The sequence below is a fragment of the Pseudophryne corroboree genome, chromosome 11 (assembly GCF_028390025.1).
Source record: "Pseudophryne corroboree isolate aPseCor3 chromosome 11, aPseCor3.hap2, whole genome shotgun sequence".
Taxonomy (NCBI): domain Eukaryota; kingdom Metazoa; phylum Chordata; class Amphibia; order Anura; family Myobatrachidae; genus Pseudophryne; species Pseudophryne corroboree.
Window position 1 is genome coordinate 100,223,390 of NC_086454.1, and position 23,703 is coordinate 100,247,092.

Sequence of the window (23,703 nt, forward strand, 5' to 3'; positions counted from 1 at the left end):
CAGTTTATCGCAGCGCAGCGAACGAGTCGGAACTGCGCCGGTGCCGCAGTGTGCCGGCGCATGCCAGACAGTTGTAGGCCATCGTAGCCTAGCGATTGCCTCTGCCTGATTGACAGGCAGAGGTGGTCGCTGGGCGGGAGGGGCCTGGATGGCGGCTTTAAGCTGCCAGCTAGGGGGCACGGTCTGGCCAACGCAGGTGTGGCCGGACCGTTGGGGGGGGCGGGCCATGGCGGCTGCGTGACATCACACGCAGCCGCTGCAACCCGGGCAGCGAAGAGGTTCTCCCATCCAGCCGCAGGAGCTGCGCTGGTCGGGAGATACTACTCAAATGCAAAAGCATTGCCGCTGTGCGATGCTTTTGAATTTCTGCGGGGGGGGGGGGGGGGGTGGACGGCACTGACATGCGGGGCAGACTAGCCCTGTGCTGGGCGTCCCTCCGCATGTCTGAGTGCCTGATCATAGGTGTGCTAAATTTAGCACAGCTACAATCAACTCGGAATGACCCCCCAATGTCTGTGCAAACAGCCCAAGGTGGATCAACCTGCACCTGAATCTGCCTTGTATTTTTCAAGAGACCCTGGTGAAAGCTAAAACAATGTGCACACAAACCATCCTGAACCAGATCCTGAGAGGTTAAGACAGCTTTGCAAGACAAACCTGATATGAGTGTTGGTGTTGCTGTGAGTGTATCTTCCTCACCTTTGCCGCTCTTAGACATGATTAATAATCAACACTTCCACAGTGTACAACACAATTTGTGACTGTGATCACTTTAAGCTTTTTAAAGTGACATACAATCCGACCCTACCAATGCACCAGCATTGAGGATCGGAATAGAAAAAAACCTGACAGATAATATAGTAAAGTCAGCAATCTCACTATCAGTCAGTCACATGTTATACATTAGTATAATAAGCAATATGAGCACATCATCAACTACATTTCAAGTATGTAGGAGAACATATTACTGAATCATGTTTAAACAGATCTACCGTATCCAGACGCATAGCGAAAGAAACAGTAATAGTATACAGACTCATATGCAATAGGCACTTATCTAGCTATTCATACTCAAAAAGGTAGAGAGCGCTGTATTACCCGTACTCAGTAGAGTAGGATACAGGGAGACTCACCTCGCTTCCAGGACCGACCAATAAGTTTTACGAACGCTGAGTGGATCCAGACGCTACTAGTGTACACTGCCACTCTATGAACCTATAGTGAACACAAACACACCAGTCACACAGCCGCCTATGCTGCGACTGGGTTCCCTTCGTGTACAGCGTCTGAGACAGAAGTGGGGAAAACAGTTCATGGCAGGAGACTCTGGGGAAACTGGTCATGAACCAGGGGGAGGGGCGACCAGGAGAGCGTCTGACTCCCCACTGCTGACATCAACCCTAGGGATCGCGGCCTCATACTATTCCTGGAGCCTCTGATCCCTAATACACTCAAATACATGCTCACGCTCACACATACCTACATCACCTGTTGCCCTTCATGTCCTCTTCTCCAGTAGTAATCCATGTCACCTGTTTAAAAAAATAATAATAATAATCCAGTGTAGATCAGTCCTCTACAGTCAATGTAGGCATCCAAGGAGTTAAAAAAAACAAACAGACAAACAAACGAAAATAACAAACCGAAAACCAGAATCCAGCGGACTGAGAAGCAACATGTGTTTCCACATGCTGCTTCTCTACGCGAATGATGGATCCCCGGGTGACTGCTGTCACTAGGAGACTCGAACAGCCAATGAGCATTGGACTCTGGAGGAGCCCGTCGCACTCTTCGGCAGAAACAATTGAATGGCTGCCGAAGGGCGCGATAGGAGGCAGGAGGGGGCAGAAACAATTGAATTCTACCCAAAGGCAGACTACAAAAATTTCTACAGTAACCAGTGTTAGATCTGTGTCCTAACAGCAACAAGCCAGGCAGTAGTTCATAGTCAATAGTCCACATGGAATGCTTCACCATTATAAATGTACAATGTGTCCACATTCATCTAGCCTCCTTTTAAGTTAAACAACCCTTTAGTTGCACCATGCTGTGGTGTGACCTGGTAGGGCCAAGTCGATTTTTTTTGTCTTTTGGTAACATGCGTCTTATTACAAAGTGATGCTAATAGGACACACAAGCAAATTCTACTGATTAAAATTATATGCAGCATGCCTATATTCTGTGTTCGACTGTGGCTGTATCTGCATATGGAATGGTACGTTACAGTGTTTTCCTGGAAAAGCATTTCATATGCAGATACAACCACGGTCGCACACAGAATATAGGCATGCCACATATAATTTTAATCAGCATAAGCTGCTTGTGCGTCATATTTGCTTCATTTTGCGATTTTAATGGACAGAGTCGCAAATAAAGGAGCTCGGTGATACCAAGTCACCCAGTGATGACACATTATGTGTAACGTGACGTATAGCACATGGAAGATAGATGAAGGATATGGACACATCTGTACCAGACAGAGGCGACCTTTATCACTGCTGATATTTTCACTGGTTATTATGCCCTCAGCTTTCACAATTTGCTAATCTCCAGGTATTAGTGGTATTGTGACGGGAAAAGAAATTAGCTAGGGTGTGCCTGTTCTTCAATGAGGTTTTATTTAAATTGACATTTCCTCACATATCCCTGCTGAATTTGTTCATTAAGGAGGCCATACATTGTGCGGATTCAGTATGTTGTACCGGCGGACGGGATGACGGCTGTCAATATCCCGACAGCAGCATCCCACCCACCAGAATGCTGGCAGCGGGGCGAGTGCTAAGAGTTCCCTTAAGGGCTTGCTGCGCTCGCCACAGGACCTATTCCCACTCTATGGGTGTTGTAGAGACCCACGAGTGGGAATAGCCCTGGTGCGCCGGGATTCCGGCTGGCGGCATTGTTGGGATTTCGGTGCTGGGATCCCGATAGCCGGCAAATGTAACGTATCCCAATTGTGCAATTATCAGCTGATTGTGCCAATAATTGCACAGTGTAGGTGCGCGACTGAGCAGCAATTATTGGTCTGTCAGCCGTGACCAATCTTCCAGCATGCCTGATCTGACAGTGGATATACTCATCTTCAAGCAGACCAATTATCTGACAGTGTATGGCAGTGACAAATAATTGGTCTGTCTGATGCGCATCGGTATCGCAAGAAGTATACACATGCACTATATTTACTTCTGATATGGACTATATAGTCCATATCGGAGGTAAAATCGCACCATGTGTATGTACCTTAAAGTCTGATATAACTGGGCCTATTACTCTGGTAGAATCATTGTGTTTCTACAACACCCTTGTGAAGGCAATCATATGTACACTTTATAACCTACTGGTGACCGCTAAATATACCAATGTTCTAAGACATGTAAGAGAGGGTCTCTAAAGATTAGTCTTTTTCTTGATCAAGGAGAAGGCTGTAGAATATATTATAGCTGGTTTCTACTAGGTGGATGGATCTATGGAACCACATCAGCTCTGTGCTGTAAAGGCTGTGGTGAAACAGGATTATTCCTGTACATCTGGTGGTCCTCCCCTAAGTTTAATAATTTTGGGATAGCGTAGGGTAACCTTTTTGGTGATATCACTAATGTTTATACTGTAAATGTCCGTTCTTTTTGCCTTGGTCTTTTATTGGAATGGTTAGCCCAGGGGTAACAAACTCCAGTCCTTGAGCTACCAACAGTTCACATTTTCCAGGTCACCCAGCTGGTGCACAGGTGTATTCATTACTCACTGACATATTTGAAAAGATCAGGTGGAGCTAATGACGTCACTTGTGATTCTGTGAGGAGACCTGGAAAACGTTAATTGTTAGTAGCTCTCGAGGACTGGAGTTGGCTACCCCTGGATTAGGCAAACATTCAGAGAAACTTATACTGAACGCTAGATGTTTGGTCATGGAGTCATTGAAAATGCCCAGCAGAACCATCCTCCCTAACAACAACTACAGTACTTAATAAATATGGTACCTTGATACCATGTACACAATCTCAGGATAAATCCCACAAATCTGGTATGACTGGTTCACTTATAACACTGCATTCCCAAAAGGGATCCTCTGAGGATTTTCAGACCTTTATTTTTAGTCCTATGTATACGCCAGTTAGCAAATACTATATGGGGCAATGTGCTACAAAGGAACCAGGGGTGTTTAGCTAGTAAGCCCAGGGAAGGGATGGATTTGTTTGAAAAACAATGTGTTTTACCTGCTTGTAGATGTCTCTGTGTCTCTCCCTGCAGTTTAATCTAAGGTATAAAGGCCTGTTTAGGCCATTTGTGTGTATGACTGACACCAGTTAGGGGCTAGTGACTAGGGAGTAGGGCTCTGTTAGTGAGTGACAGGGATGTGAACTGATTTGCGGTCATAGTGACTAAATAAAACAGTGGTGAAGAAGTTCTGAGTCAAGGTGTGCTTCCCATACACTGCTTTCTTTTAAACATAAGTGGTGTCAGACGTTGGATGCTAAGGGAAGCCAGTTTCCGTTTCCCAACCAACAAAGAAGCCTAAATTGAGAAAATACTGAAACTGCTCAAGAGTGGGCAGCAGCAGAGTCAATAGCAGTTGATAAAGATACAACAGCAGGAACTTCCAGTTTTGGCTGCTGCCTGTGAGGCAGCAAGTGAGAGGAGCTCCTTACCACCCACCCTGCATCTACCCGATTTCACGGCTCCTATCCTCCCACCTCGACGTGCCGGCTTCCCTCACCGCTCCCTGTCTGCTGTATGGATAGGTTTCTGATCCAGCCAATGCCGACTGGGAAAAACCATCAGCAGAAGGTGAAGCACCGAACCGAAGCCAAGATGGCGCCGGACGCGGATGTGGTATCCTCTCCTTCTGCCTCCGGACCTGGTGTGTCACGGGACAACCACTCTCCTTCCCTCTCTGTGGAGTCCTGCTTCGGTGAATCACCTCCTGCCTCCCCTGAAGGTGAGGACAAACTTCTCCTGCCGCCAGACGCCCCAGTCACTTACAGTGACATCGCGCAGACAATAAGGGCAGCTATTTGCCCCTTACTAAAGGTGCAAACTGAAGATATCAGTAGGCAGATTTCCCACCTCTCCCAGAGGGTAACTGATGTGGAGCACAGATTAGGGGAGACTTTTTCTGATGTATCTGTTCTCAAGCAGGCAGTCTCATGTAATACCAAATCCAGCTATCAGATTCATAACAAGCTTGACGACTTAGAAAGTAGGTGAGGCCTAATTATCTTCACCTCATAGGATTGCCAGAACATTTTGATTTTATACCTAATTCCTTACAGTCTCTATTGCAAGTACAGGAGAGCTGCGCAGACCTTGGGCCTAATTCAGATCTGATTGCAGCAGCAAATTTGTTAGCAAATGGGCAAAACCATGTGCACTGCAGGAGGGGGGCGCAGATATAACATGTACAAAGAGAGTTATATTTGGGTGGGTTATATTGTTTCTGTGCGGTGTAAATACTGTCTGCTTTATTTTTACACTGCAAGTTAGATCTCCGTTTGAACACACCCCACCCAAATCTAACTCTCTCTGCACATGTCGTATATGCCCCCCCTGCAATGCACATGGTTTTGCCCTTTTGTTAACAAATTTGCTGCTGCGATCAGATCTGAATTAGGCCCCTTGTTGTAGAACGTGCTCACAGGATTGCTCCTGTTTGTCAGCAAGATGGTGGCCGCCCGTGCCCTGTCATATTCAGGGCTGTGAATTATCTGCATAAGAAATCTCTATGGATGGCCTCGTGGAGACATCGTAATATCATCTAGGATGGTCACAAACTCATTTTGTTTCAGGACTATTCAGCTGAGCTCACTAGAGCCAGGTAGGAGTTTTCCGCGCTCTGCTCTAAACTCATCCAGAACGACCAAAAATTTGCTCTGTACCCTGCACTCCTCAGGATCTACAAAGGCAATACCTTTAAAGATTTCCTATCTGTATCGCAGGGACGTGCAGTCAGGGGAGGCAGTGCCTCCCCTGTCATTAATGATTACAATAATACAAAGATACTTATTACACATATTCTATGTCATAAGTATATGCTTTATATTATTGTAATCATTTTTACATTGTAAAAATGGTTTCAATTAGTTTCAGAGGCACGAGAGCGGTGCCTCCCGTGGCCAATAATAAAGGGCAGGAAGCGGGTGGCGGGGCCAAGTAATAGGCAGTAAAAAGGCAATTTAAAAAAACAGTATAAGCGACACTAGTATGAGTGCCTCAGTGACAGGGGCGTGCTTTCAGCCCATATGAAAGAACGCCCCTGTCACTGAGTCAGATATGATTGGGAGCTTCACTGGGACTGACTCGCTGCTTGCCCATCCCGAGAGAGGCCCTGCCCTGCACATGTTCTCCTGCACTGCACCTCGGCTGGCCCTACCATTCCTCCAGGTAAGGCATTACTTGGTCCGCCAGCTGCCTCGGCACTGTCAGTGTCTCCTGTGACCCCCCTCTCCAGGTTAGTGTCCCCGTCGCTCTAGTCAGCAGCGCAGAGAGACGGCCGGTGTGTGTATGCTGTGTGTATATCCCGCCATCTCCCGTGCTGAGCGCTGGACTGGTGTGCATGTGTACTGTCCAAGGGCTGCCTTGCTCCCTGTATTTCATCTCTGCCAGCAAGGGCTGCCCTGCTTCCTGTATTTCATCTCTGCCCGCAAGATGTGAGGGGAGGTGGAAATTACCGCTTGTGTGCTGGAGTATAAGGGGGGGGGGGGGGGTGATTACTGCGAGTGTGCCAGGATATGGGGGGGAGGGGGTTACCTGCGTGTGTGCCAGAGTATAAGGGGGGGAGGGGGTTATTACTGTGTGTGTGTGTGCCAGGGTATTGGGGGGGGGAGTTTTTACTGCGTGTGTGCCATAGTATAATGGTAGGGGGGGAGGGTATTTACTGTGTGTGTGTGTGTGTGTCAGAGTGTAAAGGTGGTGGTGGTGGTGGGGGGGGGGATTACTGTGCATGTGTTGGGTATAAGAGGAGGGTTATTACTATGTGTGTGCCAAAGTATAAGGTGGGGGAGGGGTAATTACTGTGTGTGTGTTGGGTATAAGAGGAGTGGAGGGGGGTTATTACTGTGTGTGTCCCAGGGGTATAAGAGGGGGGGGGGGTGATTACTGCGTGTGTGCTGGGGTATAAGGGGAAGGGGGGATTACTGCGTGATGGGGTATAAGAGGAGGAGGGGTAGATTACTGCGTGACGGGGTATAAGAGGAGGAGTGGTAGATTACTGCATGTGTGCCGAGGTATAAGGGGAGGGGGTAATTATTGACGCTGACTCCATCAACCGGCCTGCAGCTAATTCTGCTTCCATGCCTCCAGACAGACTATCTGCTGCTCTTCTTAAACCTGGGCACCTCTGCTGCCAAGACCCTGGCTGCCACTGCTCCCCAGACTACGCGGGCATTGGCGGTGGCATCAGACTGGGAATTAGTGGTTGGGAAGGTAGCTGGCAGCGACTTTAGCAGGCATTGGCAGCTGGCTGAGGCGGCAGTACAGTAGCGGGCACTGGTGGTGGCGGTAATGGGCATGCCTCACCAACCACTGACTTCACCGCACGCCATTGCTGTATCTGATGCTGAGGCTTTTCTTCAGGAAGAAATGGATACGACTCAAGTGCAAGCATCATTCACAGATTCTTAGCCTGACCACTTCTTTAAAGATGCCATACAAGCTCCCACCTTTTTTCCTCCTACTGGGACAATGATTGTTCTTCTCAAGTATTGTGTTGGACTTCAAGGGACTTTCAGACTCCTCCTCTTTACAAATGTTTTTTTTCAGGTTTTTCCCCCCGAGAAGTATGTATGAGAGAAATTATGCTGATACCAGCATGTTTTGTTTCTTTTGTTCTTGTCTTTTCTCTTTTCCTTGTTTTTATTTATGTTTTGTTCTAAATCTAAGTTCTTCTCCCCCCTCCGTGTCCCTCCTGGTGCATCTCCACGAGTGATTATGTATTCTTTCATGGTCCATTTACTACATTGCTACCATTGTATTGGTATGATGCTACTCACGTTTTCCATTCCTAATGCTTAATGTCATCCATCCCATTTGGTAGTTGGAATGTGGGTGTGATAAACTCTCCCCAAAATTTAAGAAACTCTTATTATCTGTCAAAACTTCACTTGGAGATTGTGTTTTTGCAAGAATCCCATTTAATACCTTTGGAAGTACTTAAAATTCTAAAATGGAAGGTTATTGCATCCGCATCTTTCAACTCCAAAGCTGCGGGTGTTATCATTCTGTCTAAACAAACGCTTCCCATCCAAATTATCACAGCTGACCCTCAGGGAAGATGTTATTTGTCATATTGTATACGAGAAACAACACTTTGTTCTTTGTAATGTATATGCACCAAATATCTACTCTAAACCATTCCTACAATCTTTATTGACATTACAAACTCCTCATGCTGATGTACCCATCATTTTATGTGGAGATTTGAATTTGATATCTTCTCCTCACCTGGAGAAACAGTTTTCTAAGGAAAAAGGTGGGAAGCCCCCTAAATTTGGAGTTCCCCTATTAGCTAAGAAATTAAAACTTTTGGTCATTTGGTGGGTCTTACACCCAATAGACAGAGAGTTCTCTTGTTTATCAGCCACTCAGGGAATTATGTCACGCATTGACTATGTTCTTCTCTCCCACTCCCTACTACCTAAAGTGTCTCAGGCCTCTATTGAGCCCATTTCACTCTCAGATCACGCAGTGGTCTGGGTTGAACTAGAACTGTCTAAAGAGAAAGGTAGTTTTATTTCCTTGCGCTGCCCCCCATCACTGGCCACTTCCCAAAAACTACGTGAATCAGTACAGAGTGCCTTGGATGACTATGCCGTTTTTAACTCTGAAACTCGGGTAGCTAATCCACTCCTCTATAGGCAGGCCTCTAAAGCAACGATTAGAGGACAGGTGATCTCAAAAACAAAAACTTCTACAAAATTGTTGACGGAGACTTATCTCCAGGCTCAACAAACTCTGACTTTGGCCTTTACAGCGTACAAAACTTCCCCTTACCAAACTACCAGTGTGGCCTATCATGAAGCTAAATCTCAATTTGATGGTCTTTTTGCTAAAAAGGAATCTTCCTATACCTTTAGAAGAGATTATAAATTCCATAAGTATGGGAATAACTCCAGTAAGATTATGACCAATTTACTAAGAGGACACTATCCACCTTCCACTATACACCCTTTGAAAATGGCAGATGGTAACCTTACTGCTACTAATGCCCAAACTGCACGTGTTGAAAGATTTCTACTCATCTCTCTATTCCCCCCCCCCCACTCCACTGATTTTTGGTCTGACCTACCAATTCCCCAGATTACTGATGTTCATAGAGATTCCCTAATAGCCCAGATATCTGAACAAGAGGTGTCTAAGGCTATTGCAAGTTTGAAGATCGAGAAAGCTCCTGGTCCCGACAGCTTCACGTCAGATTCCTATAAGTTATTAGCCTCTAAAATAGTTGCTGTCCTCACGGACGTTTTTAATTACATTTTACAGGAAAATTCTATGCTGGCCTATTTCAATTCTGCAGTTCTTAGAGTGATTCCTAGACCAGGGGGAAACCTGTCTGATCCTGGTTCATATCGTCCAATTTTGTTACTCAATATCGAATAAAACTGTTAACAAAAAATCTTGCAGAGCACCTTAAATTGATCCTTCGGTGGTACACCAGGATCAGACAGGTTTCATTACGGGGAGAAACAAATAAGGAGAGTTTTGGCTGTAGTCCATGACTCCCAGTGAGCCATGTCGAGTACTCCCCGAGAGCTATTTTATTTCTAGATGCAGAAAAGGTGTTCGACATGGTACACTGGGACCACTCATTTGGTTCCTTGACCCGTTTTGGATTCCCACTGCTATTCATTTCCTTTTGGAAAACCTTAAACACCGATCCCTCTTCCTGGAGGGAAGTCCTCAGACAGGGCTGCCCGTTGTCTCCCCTTCTGTTTGCTCTTGCCTTGGAGCCACTAGCAATAGCCATTCGCAAGTCCCCCCTCTTCCAAGGTATACAAATAGGACAGGTTGACCTGCGCATAGCATTATTCGCTGACAATATGATTTTATTTTTATTGAATCCTGAACATTCTTTACCTATTGCTTTTGACATTATACAACAATTTAGCATTTTCTCTGGTTACAAAATAAATATACATAAGTCAGAACTGTTGGTATTGAGAGGACAAGCCCCGATTTTTCCTCATAGGGATCAGTTAAACTCCAATAAACTAATGTCCACTCATTTGAAATATCAATATACCTAATCAAACTACCCAGCTGTATAAACATAATTTTGCTCCAGCATTATCCCATATTGCTAAATCCCTGGAGAATTGGCAAAATTGACTCTCTCCCTTTTAGGCAGAATCAGTCATTAAATCCATAATATTCCCTAGACTCACTTACCTGATGCAGATGCTTCCAATTCGACTCTCAAGTTATGACATTAAAATGGCTTTTCGGATATTCCTGAAATTTATCTGGAATGCCAAAAACCCCAGGATATCTAAGGTAAAACGCCAAATGTCTATATCCAAAGGTGGTATGGGCTTCCCTGATCTGCTTCAATACTCACGAGCTCTCTTATTCTGCTATGTAACAGACTGGCTCTTGGAGAAGAGCATGTATACTGTTTATGACCTTGATTGCGCCCTTTTAGCCCCCTACTCTCCAAGTGCACTTTTACATACCCCCTAAACCTAATTTACTGTCTGGGATTTACTCTAATATATTTTTTTAGAGATACGTATGACGCCTGGTGGGCTGTGAATACTAAATTAAGGAGGAACTCGAGACGCTCCTCAGGGATACCTCTTTGGTGAAATCCCATGTTCACGCCAGGTTTCCCTTCTACGTTTGAAATATACGGTCATTCAATCTATTTCACAAGTATTTGACTTTTGCAGCTATGCAAAAGGTTTTTGACCTTCCACAACTACACATTACATCTCCTCGCCTCCTCCCCCACCCCCCAATGATGGACAACCCTTCTTTTCCTGACCCACTACTGCCTTTATTTACTAAACTAAATCAGACTAATTTTAAAGCTAGTTTTTTATATGGTTCCCTGATAGAATCTACTAATGTACACACTTGGAACTCCTCTATGCTTTTATGGCAGAGGGATATACCTAATTTACCCCTGGGCGATGTCCTTTTTAAGTACTAAGATGAGACGATATGGCTTCTTCAATCTACTACTTTGCAGAAGGTACACTTTAGAACTATATCTACATCACGCAGAGCCAGATACTTTTTTTGCTGCTGAAGAAACGAGCCAATGTCCTAAATACTTTCATTCCTCAGCATCTTTGTTTCATAACTTCTGGGAATGTGGCTGCATAAAATGTTTCTGATACAAAATACGTGATTTTATCAACTCCTCTTTTTCTATGAGAGTGCCTCTTGACCCCATTCCTATGCTTTTTGCTAATTTTGATAGTAGGAATATCTCCCTGACTAGCTACCCTTTCTGGTGATGTTGGTCACAGTGGCGAAAAAGATCATCCTAAACTCGTGGATTTCCAAATCCTCTCTCACCCTCACTGGTGTACTCTCTTGTTAAAAATAATGTATTTTGATTAATATGCTACTGTGCACAATACTCATCAGACAAAACATAGCTTTTTTTCGTAAATGGGGTGCATATATTACTTCAAAACCTCCGGCTATTCAATCCCAAATTATGTCCATATTCGAAACATCTCCTGGTCGGCATAGCAGACCTCTAGTTTAACGAGAGGTCCTGGTTTGTTTTCTGATCAATCATCAGTAATAGTTATGATTGCCAATTCTCTGTACCATGGCCCTCATTCCGAGTTGTTAGCTGCTTTTAGCAGCATTGCACACGATAAGCCGCCGCCTACTGGGAGTGAATCTTAGCATAGCAGAATTTCTTTGCAGTTTCTGAGTAGCTCGAGACTTACTCTGCCACTGCGATCAGTTCAGTCAGTTTCGTTCCTGGTTTGACGTCACAAACACACCCAGCATTCACCCAGACACTCCCCCGTTTCTTCAGACACTCCCGCGTTTTTCCCAGAAACGCAAGCGTTTTTTCGCACACACCCATAAAACGTCCAGTTTCCGCCCAGAAACACCCACTTCCTGTCAATCACACTCCGATCACCAGAACGATGAAATTTCTTTGTTAGGCCGTGAGTAAAAAACCAAACTCTTTTGCAAATTTACTTGGCGCAGACCATGTGCATACTCCTACACAGTTCCTGGACTAAAAAAAATAAAATAAATAATAATAATACAGGTTGAGTCTCCCTTATCCAAAATGCTTGGGACCAGAGGTATTTTGGATATGGGATTTTTCCGTATTTTGGAATAATTGCATACCATAATGAGATATCATGGTGATGGGACCTAAATCTAAGCACAGAATGCATTTATGTTACATATACACCTTATACACACAGCCTGAAGGTCATTTAATACAATATTTTTAATAACTTTGTGTATTAAACAAAGTTTGTGTACATTGAGCCATCAGAAAACAAAGATTTCACTATCTCACTCTCACTCAAAAAAGTCCGTATTTCGGAATATTCCGTATTTCGGAATATTTGGATATGGGATACTCAACCTGTAATATATCTACAGTATACTGAGATCACTTCCTGTGGCGCTTTCCAATTTTCATACACCCCCCCTCCCCCCCCCCCCCCCTCCTACAATCATTGGTTTGTGTTGTGAGACAAATTTCAGACTGAGACAATTTTGGTTTGTTGAGACAACTTTCTTTCTTTTTCTTAATATTGACCAGTGTCTATCCTAAAAAGTCAATGTTATCTGAATATCTGACGGTCTGTACTATTTATAAGGTGGTGAATCATATGTCTCTTCTAAAGGGCCCTACACATTTAAAGATCCGCCGCCGAGCTACCCGACGGCGGATACGGCCGAACCGGTGACGGGGGGAGTGAAGTTACTTCACTCCCCCCATCACACGGCTCCATAGAACTGCAGGCAAATATGGACAAGATCATCCATATTGGCCTGCATGCACAGCCGACGGGGCACCAGCGATGAACGAGCGCGGGGCTGCGCATCGTTCATCGCTGGTGCCTCCACACTGCACGATATGAACGTTATCTCGTTCATTAATGAACGAGATCATTCATATCTTGCAGTCAAATCGCCCAGTGTGTAGGGCTATTACTGTTACGATCTGGGGAGTATATCAGGACTGAGTGTTGATAGAAATGCTCCAGGGAATGTATCTAGATGGAGTGTTGTGCAAGCCCAGCAATCCTCAAGTCTCCTGCATACTAAAGCTTCACCATTAGCAGCCGCCTTTCCCAGGTGGATTAAGTCCACCCAGTACTCAAATGCCCCCAGGTCTTAATGTGGACAAGAAAACTATTGGAGGCTGGACAAGTGCAAGGAAATATGCTGGAGTAGACACCCACCTGACACTGAGTGGGCTAAAGCTGGACAGACGGGCACACACTAGAAAAGGACTAGATAAAGCTGGACTGGCAGTTACTGGTAAATAGCAGGTGTATAACACACAGTGGGATCAGGACTGGATAAGACATATCAACTAGTACATAAATGACAAGCAATGCTCCAAACCCACAGTAGTTGCTACTGGCAACCACAGAAGTTTATAACAATTGAATAGAGAGGGAAAGCAGAACAGACATACAGACGACACAGAATGTTCCAGGCCAGTGGATGTCACTCCTGGCAACCACAGTACCAACACAAAGGAGCAGTGTAGAGGATAGACAAGGAAAGACTGAGACAAGGGATTGGTCTGAGGACAGACTGCGCCAAGTAAATTTGCTATGCAGTTAGGTATTTTACTCACGGCATTACGAGGTTTTTTCTTCGTTCTGGTGATCGTAATGTGATTGACAGGAAGTGGGTGTTTCTGGGCGGAAACTGGCCGTTTTATGGGTGTGTGCGAAAAACGCTACAGTTTCTGGGAAAAACGCGGGAGTGGCTGGAGAAACGGAGGAGTGTCTGGGCGAACGCTGGGTGTGTTTGTGACGTCAAACCAAGAACGACAAGCACTGAACTGATCGCAGATGCCGAGTAAGTGTGGAGCTACTCAGAAACTGCTAAGAAGTATCTATTCGCAATTTTGCTAATCTTTCGTTCGCAATTTTGATAAGCTAAGATTCACTCCCAGTAGGCGGTGGCTTAGCGTGTGCAAAGCTGCTAAAAGCAGCTTGCGAGCGAACAACTCGGAATGAGGGCCTATGTACACAGTGAGAGAGGGAGAGACTGTAGTGGAATGGTACTGACAGTCTTTCACAAGAACCACACAATGCACTCACAAACAATGGACTGATTGCAGGGACAAACAAAGAAGGTTTCTGCAAAACTATAGCGAAGAAAAAAAGATTTTACTCACCGGTAAATCTATTTCTCGTAGTCCGTAGTGGATGCTGGGGACTCCGTAAGGACCATGGGGAATAGACGGGCTCCGCAGGAGACTGGGCACTCTAAAGAAAGATTTAGTACTATCTGGTGTGCACTTGCTCCTCCCTCTATGCCCCTCCTCCAGACCTCAGTTAAGGAAACTGTGCCCGGAAGAGCAGACATTATAAGGAAAGGATTTTGGAATCCCGGGTAAGACTCATACCAGCCACACCAATCACACCGTATAACTTGTGATACACTTATCCAGTCAACAGTATGAACAACAACAACAACAGGGCATCAACAATGGATGCCAACATAACATAACCCATTATTAAGCAATAACTATATACACGTATTGCAGAAAGTCCGCACTAGGGACGGGCGCCCAGCATCCACTACGGACTACGAGAAATAGATTTACCGGTGAGTAAAATCTTATTTTCTCTAACGTCCTAGTGGATGCTGGGGACTCCGTAAGGACCATGGGGATTATACCAAAGCTCCCAAACGGGCGGGAGAGTGCGGATGACTCTGCAGCACCGAATGGGCAAACTCAAGGTCCTCCTCAGCCAGGGTATCAAACTTGTAGAATTTTGCAAATGTGTTTGAACCCGACCAAGTAGCAGCTCGGCAAAGCTGTAAAGCCGAGACCCCTCGGGCAGCCGCCCAAGAAGAGCCCACCTTCCTTGTGGAATGGGCTTTCACTGATTTTGGATGCGGCAATCCAGCCGCAGAATGAGCCTGCTGAATCGTGTTACAGATCCAGCGGGCAACGGTTTGCTTTGAAGCAGGAGCACCCAACTTGTTGGGGGCATACAGGATAAACAGCGAGTCAGTTTTCCTGACTCCAGCCGTTCTGGCTACATAAATCTTCAAAGCCCTGAATACATCTAGTAACCTGGAATCCTCCAAGTCACGAGTAGCCGCAGGCACTACAATAGGTTGGTTCAAATGAAAAGATGACACCACCTTTGGCAGAAATTGGGGACGAGTCCGCAATTCTGCCCTGTCCATATGAAAAACCAGATAGGGGCTTTTACATGACAAAGCCGCCAATTCTGACACACGCCTAGCCGAAGCTAAGGCCAATAGCACGACCACCTTCCACGTGAGATACTTTAGCTCCACGGTCTTAAGTGGTTCAAACCAGTGGGATTTTAGGAAACCCAACACCACGTTGAGATCCCAAGGTGCCACTGGTGGCACAAAAGGGGGCTGAATATGCAGCACTCCCTTAACAAACGTCTGAACTCAGGAAGAGACGCCAGTTCCTTTTGAAAGAAAATGGATAGGGCCGAAATCTGGACCTTTATGGATCCCAACTTCAAGCCCATAGTCACTCCAGACTGTAGAAAGTGCAGAAATCTGCCCAGTTGGAATTCCTCTGTAGGGGCCTTCCTGGCCTCACACCAAGCAACATATTTTCGCCATATGCGGTGATAAAGGCTAGGAAGGACGTGACAGCAAAGCATTATCAGCGTAGGAATAACTTCCTCCGGAATGCCTTTTTCCGCTAGGATCCGGCGTTCAACCGCCATGCCGTCAAACGCAGCCGCGGTAAGTCTTGGAACAGGCAGGGCCCCTGTTGCAACAGGTCCTGTCTGAGAGGCAGAGGCCATGGGTCCTCTGTGAGCATTTCTTGCAGTTCCGGGTACCAAGGCCTTCTTGGCCAATCCGGAACAATGAGTATTGTTCTCACTCCTCTTCTTACGATTCTCAGGACCTTGGGTATGAGAGGAAGAGGAGGAAACACATAGACCGACTGGAACACCCACGGTGTTACCAGGGCATCCACAGCTATCGCCTGAGGGTCTCTTGACCTGGCGCAATACCGTTGTAGCTTTTTGTTGAGACGGGACGCCATCATGTCTACCTGTGGCAGTTCCCATCGATTTGTAATCTGAATGAAGACTTCGTGATGAAGTCCCCACTCTCCCGGGTGAAGGTCGTGCCTGCTGAGGAAGTCTGCTTCCCAGTTGTCCACCCCCGGAATGAACACTGCTGACAGTGCTTGTACGTGATTCTCCGCCCACTGAAGAATCCTGGTGGCTTCCGCCATCGCGACTCTGCTTCTTCTGGTTCGCCCTGGCGGTTTACATGAGCCACCGCGGTGATGTTGTCTGACTGAATCAGCACCAGTTGGTTGCAAAGCAGGGGCTCCGCTTGACTCAGGGCGTTGAATATGGCCCTTAGTTCCAGGATATTTATGTGCAGACAAGCCTCCTGACTTGACCACAACCCTTGGAAGTTTCTTCCCTGAGTGACTGCCCCCCACCCTCGGAGGCCCGCATCCGTGGTCACCAGGACCCAGTCCGGTATGCCGAACCTGCGGCCCTCGAGAAGGTGAGCACTCTGTAGCCACCACAGAAGAGACACCCTGGCCCTGGGGGACAGGGTGATCAGCCGATGCATCTGAAGATGCGATCCGGACCATTTGTCCAACAGATCCCATTGAAAGATCCTCGCATGGAACCTGCCGAAGGGAATGGCTTCGTACGATGCCACCATCTTTCCCAGGACTCGCATGCAGTGATGCACCGACACCTGTTTCGGTTTTAAGAGGTCTCTGACTAGAGTCACAAGCTCTTGAGCCTTCTCCGCCGGGAGAAACACCTTCTTCTGGTCTGTGCCCAGAAAGGGCAGACGCGTCGTAGGAATCAGCTGCGACTTTGGGATATTCAGAATCCAGCCATGCTGTTGCAACACTTCCTGAGAGTGCGCTACGCTGATCTGCAACTGCTCCCTGGACCTCGCCTTTATGAGGAGATCGTCCAAGTATGGGATAACTGTGACTCCTTGTTTTCTCAGGATCACCATCATTTCTGCCATTACCTTGGTAAATATTCTCGGTGCCGTGGAGAGCCCAAACGGCAACGTCTGGAATTGGTAATGACAGTCCTGTACCACAAATCTGAGGTACTCCTGATGAGGCGGATAAATGGGGACATGCAAGTAAGCATCCTTGATGTCCAGAGACACCATAAAATCCCCCTCTTCCAGGCTTGCAATGACCGCTCTGAGCGATTCCATTTTGAACTTGAATCTTTTCAGATAAATGTTCAGGGACTTTAAATTTAATATATGTCTGACCGAACTGTCCGGTTTTTGTACCACAAACATTGTGGAATAGTATCCCTTTCCCTGTTGAAGAAGGGGAACCTTTACCACCACCTGCTGGAGAAATAGCTTGTGAATTGCCGCTACCACTACTTCCCTTTCTATGGGGGAAGCTGGCAGGGGCGATTTTAGGTAACATTGAGGGGGAATCACCTCGAATTCCAGCTTGTATCCCTGAGACACAATCTGTATGGCCCAGGGATCCACCTGTGAGCGAACCCACTGGTGGCTGAAATGTCGGAGACGCGCCCCCACCGCTCCTGGCTCCACCCGTGGAGCCCCAGCGTCATGCGGTGGATTTAGTGGAAGCCGGGGAGGACTTCTGTTCCTGGGAACTAGCTGTAAGGTGCAGCTTTTTTCCTCTACCCCTGCCTCTAGCAAGAAAGGAAGCACCTCTGACCTTCTTGCTTCTTTGTGCGCGAAAGGACTGCATTTGGTAATACGGTGCTTTCTTAGGTTGTGAGGGAATATATGGCAAAAAGTTTGACTTCCCAGCAGTAGCTGTGGAAACCAGGTCCGAGAGACCGTCCCCAAACAATTCCTCACCCTTGTAAGGTAACACCTCCATGTGTTTTTTGGAGTCGGCATCACCTGTCCACTGCCGAGTCCACAGGACCCTCCTGGCAGAAATTGACATTGCATTAATTCTAGAGCCCAGTAGGCAAATGTCCCTCTGGGCATCCCTCATATATAGGACAGTGTCTTTTATATGCCCCAGGGTCAGCATAATGGTATCCCTGTCCAAGGTATCCATTTCCTCAGACAGATTATCTGTCCACGCTGCTACAGCACTACACATCCACGCCGACGCAATTGCCGGCCTCAGTAGAGTCCCTGAATGTGTATAAACAGATTTCAGGATACTTTCCTGCTTTCTATCTGCAGGATCCTTTAGGGTGGCCGTATCCTGCGACGGCAGGGCCACCTTCTTATATAAGCGTGTGAGAGCTTTATCTACCCTAGGGGAGGATTCCCAGCGCACCCTGTCCTCTGGCAGGAAAGGGTACGCCATAAGTAACCTTTTGGAAATCAGGACTTTCTTATCTGGGGAATCCCACGCTCTTTCACATAACTCATTTAACTCATGTGAAGGGGGAAAGTCACCTCTTGCTTTTTCTCCCCATACATATAAACCCTCTTGTCAGGGACAGGGTTTACCTCTGATATGTGTAAAACATCCTTCATCGCTATAATCATGTAACGTATAGCTTTTGTCATTTTGGGTTGCAATTTTGCATCATCGTCGTCGATACTGGAGTCAGAATCCGTGTCGACATCTGTGTCAACCATTTTGGATAGTGGGCGCTTTTGAGACCCTGAGGGCCTCTGCGCTGTAGGATCAGGCATGGGTTGAGACCCTGACTGGCCCGAGGTATCAGCTTTATCCAACCTTTTATGTAAGGAGTTTACATTATCATTTAACACCTTCCACATATCCATCCAATCAGGTGTCGGCACCGTCGGCGGCGACACGTCAGTCAACTGCACTTGCTCTGCCTCCACATAGCCCTCTTCGTCAAACATGTCGACACACCACACACACACACACACACACACACACACACACACAGGGGAAGCTCTAAATGAGTACAGGACCCCCACAAGACCTTTTGGAGAGACAGAGAGAGAGTATGCCAGCACACACCCCAGCGCTATATAACCCAGGGATTACACAGTAACTTAGTGTTTACCCAGTAGCTGCTGTATTATGATTAATGCGCCTACATTTATGTGCCCCCCCTCCTTTTTACCCTTCTACCGTGATTCTGCAGGGGAGAGCCTGGGGAGCTTCCTCTCAGCAGAGCTGTGGAAGGAAAATGGCTCTGGTGAGTGCTGAGGAAGAAGGCCCCGCCACCTCAGCGGCGGGCTTCTGTCCCGCGATTTTTTGTAAAATAAATGGCGGGGGCTCATACATATAACCGTGTCCCACTGTCTATAGCTTTCGCCAGGAGGTATCAATTGCTGCCCAGGGCACCCCCCCCTGCGCCCTGCAGTGACCGGAGTGTGTGGGTTAGTGTGGGCGCAATGGCGCACAGCTGCAGTGCTGTGCGCTACCTCATGTGAAGACGGGAGTCTTCTGCCGCCGATTTCGATGTCTTCTCCGCTTCTGCCGGCTTCTGTCTTCTGGCTCTGCGAGGGGGACGGCGGCGCGGCTCCGGGAACGGACGACAAGGTCAGGTCCTGTGTTCGATCCCTCTGGAGCTAATGGTGTCCAGTAGCCTAAGAAGCGCAACCTAGCCGCAGTTAGTAGGTTTGCTTCTCTCCCCTCAGTCCCACGTAGCAGAGAGTCTGTTGCCAGCAGATCTCTGAAAATAAAAAACCTAACTAAAATACTTTCTTATTAGCAAGCCCACTAAAAGCACCCAGCTCGTCCGGGCACAGATTCTAACTGAGGTCTGGAGGAGGGGCATAGAGGGAGGAGCCAGTGCACACCAGATAGTACTAAATCTTTCTTAGAGTGCCCAGTCTCCTGCGGAGCCCGTCTATTCCCCATGGTCCTTACGGAGTCCCCAGCATCCACTAGGACGTTAGAGAAACAGTGTTCCAACAGGACTGGGACTTGATACTGAGGCCCAAAGGCTCACATGGCAACCCAATTCTATGACCAGCATGGAATAATGGTCAGACTGGGAATATAACGGGAGCACTAACCAATAACAAGGTTCAGTACAGACAAGCCCTTTTTAATTACTAACTCAGTGCAACTGTGCTGCTGCACATCCACCAGGCTCCTGACTTTAACAAGAAATTACATGCTGGAGTAAGGTAATAAGGCATTTCCCAACAGGTGTGCTGCTACAGCAATTAAGCAGACAGCACACGTAACACTGAAAACAATTATATGTTGTATAGTGTTTATACGGTCTGTCATGCTGAAATATGTCATCGGTGATTTTGCTATGCTTCTTCCTGTTACTGTCAATAATATCAAAATTAAAAAAATACATTTATAAAAAAAAATAAAGAAGCAACAGCAGCAAGAATTGTAGTATGAACGGTTGGTGCTGCAATGCCAGCAACAACAGCTGGGTACTAAGGAGGACCACAAGCTACAGAAAATGTCAGGTGATGATGACCTAGAAGCCCACATTGCGAGAATAGTAAATAGGGTGAAATGGCCACCAGAAGTCTGGATGGAGAAGTTGGCACCATACTTGTCCAGTGAGACCAAGTGGGTTTATATGGACCTTAGAGAGAGCGAGGTGTTGATGTACTCAACCTTAAAGACCGAGATATTGGCTCACGTCGGCGTAACCAGGCCAGGCTCAGCAATTCCAGGAGTGGCGTTTCGCCAAAGAAACTCCAATTAGAACTCGGTATGCTGCTTTAATCAAAATACTGATGTGGTTGAAGCCAGATTAAAAATTGCCCCATCGCATGGTAGAGCTGCTGGCATTGACCACTGTGTCTGGACTTTGAACTGGGGTCTGCAGAAGTGGGTGATGCAGGCTGTGGTTAGGGAGGGGGATTATAATACTTACTTTGCCCCTTTTGGGATTGAGACCATCGGGATGCTGGCATCGGCATTGTGATCGCCGCCATCCCGTCCTCCGGTAACGCATACCAATCCCCCTGGTACATTGATATTTCCCTGTATTGTCATTACCACATTGGACACGGACTACGGTTATTTGATAATACAAAATAACAACATTTAATAGAATATAAAAAAAAACAATATCTGTAATAACATAGCAGAAATTTTAAATGTGGTATAAGCTATAACAAATAGGACAATAGGAAGTAGCCAAGGCAAAGGCTCAGAGGGGTACCTGTTGCCCAATACTGCTCTACACCTATACAACGAAACCATTTGAGGTCATTTCAGTAAATTTTTAAACATTCAGGCTTAAATTAATACATTCAAATTTTACATTTACAAAAATGTCATGTCAACAAGAACATACAATGGAAAGATTATGTAAAACATTAGCCAATCAAAAAATATTAAGCGGCCGGATGTATTGGAATGCTAGATGGCCGAAGCTCTGAGACTCCGACTGAACTCGTACGTTTTTTAAAGCAGCAAATTTTTATAAGGCAAAACCAACCTGATTTTGCCTTGTCAACGCTTGCTGCTTTAAAAAAACGTACTAGTTTGCGGAGTCTCGGAACTCCGGCCGTCTCGCATTCCAATACACCCGGCCCTCAGTTGATAAAATGTAAAGTTGTGGCACCTAAATGTGGGCACTAATACATACTGAACGTATTACACTGTCTCACAGAAACTGTCAGCATTGCTTAACACAGATGTGTCCTCGTACATTATTCCTGCAATGGCGCCAAACAGCCCCTTTGGGCACGCCTGGTCCTTTGCTACCACAAAGCATCTTTTTTACATCTTTTTACGTGAAAGTGCTTCTTGGTGGCAAGGTGATGTGACTAGGAAGCACTAGGAGACTGTACTGATTAATTTTATATGTAACAATTGTATATCTATGTGCTCCTGAGTCTGCATATGTAGCACATTGGAACTTGGTGTGGCAAAAACCATGGCCACTGCATCATTATTTCTTTATTATTTATTAACAGTTTCTTATATAGCACAGCAAACTCTGTTGCGCTTTATAATTGGAATAGCACTTCGTATACAGATTTAGACTCAGTCGCATACAAGTGTCGCATATCAAATTCATCAGCAAAGTTTCCTGGTGCTTCCTAGTCACATCCAATTGCTAGGATGCATTATTGTATAAAATGGCGTGAAAGACACCCAACCCTAGCAGAATCACAAGTGACGTGGTGGGTCATTAACGCCAGGTATCTGAATGAGTCTGGGATTACATGAAGAGACAGAAGAATTTGAGCAAGGCTACATCCACAGAAGATCTGTGGTTAGTTCTCCAAGATGTTTGGAACAACCTCCCTGGCAAGTGCCTTGAAAACTGTGTGCAAGAGTACCTGTGTGCAAATGAAGAGTTGATGCTGTTTTGAAGGCAAAGAGTGGTCACACCAAATATTGATTCAATTTAGATTTCTCTTCTGTTCATTCACTTCGCATTTTGTTAAATTATAAAAATAAACTACTAACACTTCTATTTTTGCAAGCATACTTTGCAGCATTTTTTCCACACCTGACTCAAACTTTTGCACAGTACTGTATATATAAATATGTATATAACACAGTAGGTCTGGCTCGCCCATTACTAGGCAGCACTAAGCACCGGGTGCCCGTACATAGCAAGATACAGACTAGCGGGCGGTATGGCACTCCTGGTGGTTATCACAATTAGGCTCGTGGCGGCAGGTTTGTCCACGAGCTGACGAAAATGTCACAATAAAGGCACTGAAATGTTGCCTCACAAACCTGCCACCACGAGCCGTATTGTGTTAGCCACCAGGAGTGCTGTACCGCCCGCTAGTCTGTATATATATATATATATATATATATATACACACATATACATACACACATATATATATATATATATATATATATATATATATATATATATATACACATACATATACACACACTACTAAACCGATTTATCACAATAGACATCTTACTCTGGTTACTGTGGGAGTATTTGACACTGGTAGTGCTAGGGCAATCATACACAGAGACATTTAGAGACCAACATACAACCGAACCTTACAGAATAGACGGCAGATGCATACTAGTTAAATTAACAGTATATATCTCTTTGCCTATGACATCAGCATGCATCTGTGGGCCAGTATTAAGAATCGACTTAAACACTTATTTTAAGTTGATGCAAGATTGTAGTGATAAACACATAACGTACTCACAGATTCTTGTAGGATTTGGCTGCACATATTGTACAAAGTGTTACTACCAGCAATTCCATGAAGCAGTCTAAAGAAAGAGTGCAATCTCTGCAGAATTAATATTTTCTTTAACTATACTGCTTAAGAAGTCCTTCTTTTATATATTATAAAAATATTATATAGCCAAGAAAATGGCTAGTTTTATTTAAAAAAAAGGAGATTTATGGTAGACTTACCATAGTTAAATCTTTGTGCAAGGTACACTGGGTTCAACAGGGAATACATTGGGGTGTAGAGTTGGATCTTGATCCAGAGGCACCAACAGGCTAAAGCTTTGACTGTTCCCAGGATGCATTGCACCGCCTCCTCTATAACCCCGCCTCCGGACACTGGAGCTCAGTTTCATTAACCAGTCCAATGCAGTAGCAGGTGAAAGAGACGGTAGATGTTAGTCACATAGAACCACATTCTCACGACAGGAGAAGGTACCAGCGGCTAATG